Genomic DNA, 3,583 nt, shown 5'->3' with positions numbered 1-3,583 from the left:
AGAGTTTCCTATCAAGGATCAAGTGCAAATTAATTCTGTCACTCCTCCAACAGTTGAAAAACCGGAAGAACAAGGTAACATATAAGCTTAAAAACCTAATAAATGTATTCATGATTTTTAATTATATTTCTTGTATTTTATTATAGTTGAAGTTTTTTCCAGTCCAAATAAAAGAGGTAGAACACAAATGCATGTTGTTCATGCCCGAAAAGAGCATAAGTTGATCCTACTGAATAGGCAAAATCACCCCGTTGGTCTTACTGATGATGTTGTCATTTAGTTAAGTAGCTTCCTAGGAGCATTGCCTAGAAATGTGACTCTTTGCCCATTTGATATATTTGATTGGAGGAGCATTGACACTAAACAGGGTTTATGAAATTATACCAAAATTTGTAGTTTATAATATTTAATTATTTGTTAAAGTATTTTACTTCTATTGGCTAAGTAAACCACACAAAATTATAGGAGAAATACATTATTCCTATAGCTGCGTACAATTGGACTATGGTAACGATTCGAGATGCTTGGAGAAGACATAGAATTGATTTGAAGATGAATTATTATGATCCACATGACAATGATGTTGTTAGAATGACAAAATAACATGGTCATATTCCAGAATGTCAATTTAGAGAGCTCCTCAAATATTGGAATTCTAAAAAATTCAAGGTAAATGTAGTTCAAAGGTGATTCAATTCATTTCGTTATATCCTTTGTGATGTTTGTGTTGCTGCAACTTTATTTCTTCTTTTATTCTCTTCTCTGTTGTAACATGTTGCAGCTTGTTTCTTCATTTGTTGTGATGGTCACATGCATTAAAACAAATTGTTTACAAAACATATGACTGTTATAAAGGGTTGACAAACTGCATCTTTATTTATTCTTTTACTCTCTTCTCTGTTGTAACATGTTGCAGCTTGTTTCTTCATTTGTTGTGATGGTCACATGCATTAAAACAACATATTTACAAGACATACGATTGTTATTAAGGGTTGACAGACTGATATTGTCCTCGTCTAGTAAACTATAGCACTAATATGCCTTTGGTTAACATTATTGATTCATTTCTCTGCAGAAAATGTATGAAACAAACACAAGGAAGCGAAAAAAACTGATGAATCCACACACTACTGGCAAAATGAGTTTTGCTCTACTTCGTAATAAGTTGGTGTGTTCTCTTATATATTATCTAGTCTTAACATGACATTTAAACAATTTCTGATATACTTTTCAATGTGACTAGGAGAAAGATAAGGAGATAGTAACATCTAAGTATCTCTTTGTGGTTATAAGAACAAGAAAACCCGGGCGTTTGTACAAGGTTTCAAATGAAAATACTACTTGTAAAATTATATATGTACTATCTATTTTTATTTTATTTATTGAGATCAATTATTTATTTCATGATATTGTGTTTGTTGGATATGCTTTGGTAGGCTGAAATGGAAGAGATTGAAAAACAAATTAGCATAAATAGTGAGTATGTTGATACATTTCCAAGCGTCATGGGTCATGAACATCCGGGACGTCTAAGACTAGATGGGGCAGGAGTTACAAAGACTACTTTGAAAAAAAAATTTGGCAATTCGGAATCATGCAACAACTGACGGAATGCAGCAAATGCAAGAAAGGATGCAGAAAATGGAGAAACAAATGGAGGAATAAATAAATTTCTGCGACAAGAATTTATTGCAGATCTAATTGCACAACTTAAGAATGCGGTATTAATTGATCCTAACATACTGGCATCATTGTCCACTCCTTCACCAAGAGAATCTACTTCTTTTCAAGGGGCTGAACAAGGTTGGTTTCGCTAAATCTATGTTTTGATCGTTATTTGCTGTTGCTACTTGTTGTAGGATTAGAATGAAAAATTTTCTGGAGTTATAAACAACAACTATGGCTGTAAATATGCTATTGATCCAAGGAAGTTGGAGAAAACTTAGGCAAAGAATCAGTAAATATTGGAAATTAAGGTTGGGTTCTCGAGATGGTGTCCAATTAATGCATTCTTGTTCTCTGAAAGTTTAATGTCTGAGTTGCTTCTTGTAGTTTGGTTCATGAGTTTTCTGGTACTTGCTGCTTGATCTAATGCTGCTCCAATTGTTACATTGATCTCCCATCATCAAAAGAGAGTTCTCGATTTATTTTCGTCGTTGTAGAAGAAGTAGTGACATAGTTTGTGCCTTTAGATGGTGCTGAAGAAGGGGAAGGCAATTTCTTAGGCAACATTTGTTCCCAAGTAGTAGAAGTCTTAGGCAATCTTGATCCTTCTGAAACAACAATGCTAAAAAACTGTTCTGTAGCACTTTCAGTACACTTAGTGAAATGTATTTATTGTTTGGGGTGCATATTAGCAGAAAATGAGTTGAAGAGGTTAAAGCTTTCTTTCTGCATAAAAATGTTCTCTAGCACTTTAAGTACACTTAATAAAAAATTCTGCATAGTAATTTTTTTTGGATATCTGAGAAATCCCCGAGGGTAGTAGCTCATAGTTTGAAACTTGATGAGTATTTGGCCTGTTCGTTTACCCTTTTCTACTTAAATACTACCCTTTCATCTGTGAGGAGTTTGAATGCAAGATGTGTGCCTAACCAACACTAGTTCAAAGCTCTTGTGGCCTTTTCTTAGTAAATTTATCATATTATATAAAAGAACATTTAATTTTTCTTAATTGGCATTAGCACATATAAGGAATGCAAAATTTCTTTTAAGAAGATAATAAAGAACGAGCAACCCTTTCTTGTTGATAAGGTAGATAAAAGACAGGAAACCTTTTATGAACTGGATTATAGATTTGTTACAACTGCAAATTCTAATTAGCTTGCCGCATTAGGTAGGAAGAAAAGAGACTTAAAGACCAAACAAATTTTTTGTAGTTTGAGAGAAAAATAATTGTTGTTGTAAAGAGAGTTGAGGTTTTTGATGGTTTGTCATAAGATACATGTTGAGGAATGTGAGAAGTTTGCCAACTTTAGAGTAAAGTTAAGTCAATGGCAGACAACATTTAACTTAACAATTCTAAAATCTAATGGTTGTTAGTATACTTAATTCCCAAAGCCTCCCATCTCACACTCATCACAGTGAAACATGAAATACTTACGATTAGATTATTCCATACTCCAAATTATATTATTTGAATTTATTGAGTTTAAATATGTATGTAACTTTGTACTATATTACTATTGTGGATCCATTATTATTATACGAAAAATTTGCTAAATTATTTATATTTTTTCTAATTGTATGTAGGTGATGAAATTGAAGAAGGCGATGAAAGCAGTAGTGAAGACTTGACTTATGAGCTTAAGTATTGATGTTAACTTTATTGATGTTTTAATAACCTTAGATTTTTGAAGTTTGAAAATTGTGTGCTGCATGTTTTTCACCTTTTTTTTGAAAAGATTTGTATATTTTGCTTTTATTGATATTAAAATCACGGATCTTGAATTCTAATTTTAGTAATGAACATTTATTTTCGTGAACGATTTATGTGTATTTTAATGTTATAAAATTACTGTAATAGCTCAATAATATAATATTTGTGGAAGTGGACCAATAGTATATATACGTATGAAAATAG

The 3,583-nt window shown here is 31.9% G+C and overlaps 1 pseudogene; it reads left to right on the top strand.

Moving 5' to 3' along the window:
- The first annotated feature begins 504 nt into the window (after positions 1-504).
- On the top strand, positions 505-3,317 carry LOC114075962 (annotated as a pseudogene).
- The last annotated feature ends 266 nt before the right edge of the window (positions 3,318-3,583 follow it).

The sequence above is a fragment of the Solanum pennellii genome, chromosome 2 (genome assembly GCF_001406875.1).
Source record: "Solanum pennellii chromosome 2, SPENNV200".
Lineage (NCBI taxonomy): Eukaryota > Viridiplantae > Streptophyta > Magnoliopsida > Solanales > Solanaceae > Solanum > Solanum pennellii.
Note: the sequence above shows the minus strand (reverse complement) of the source record. Positions and strands in the feature narration are given on the sequence as shown.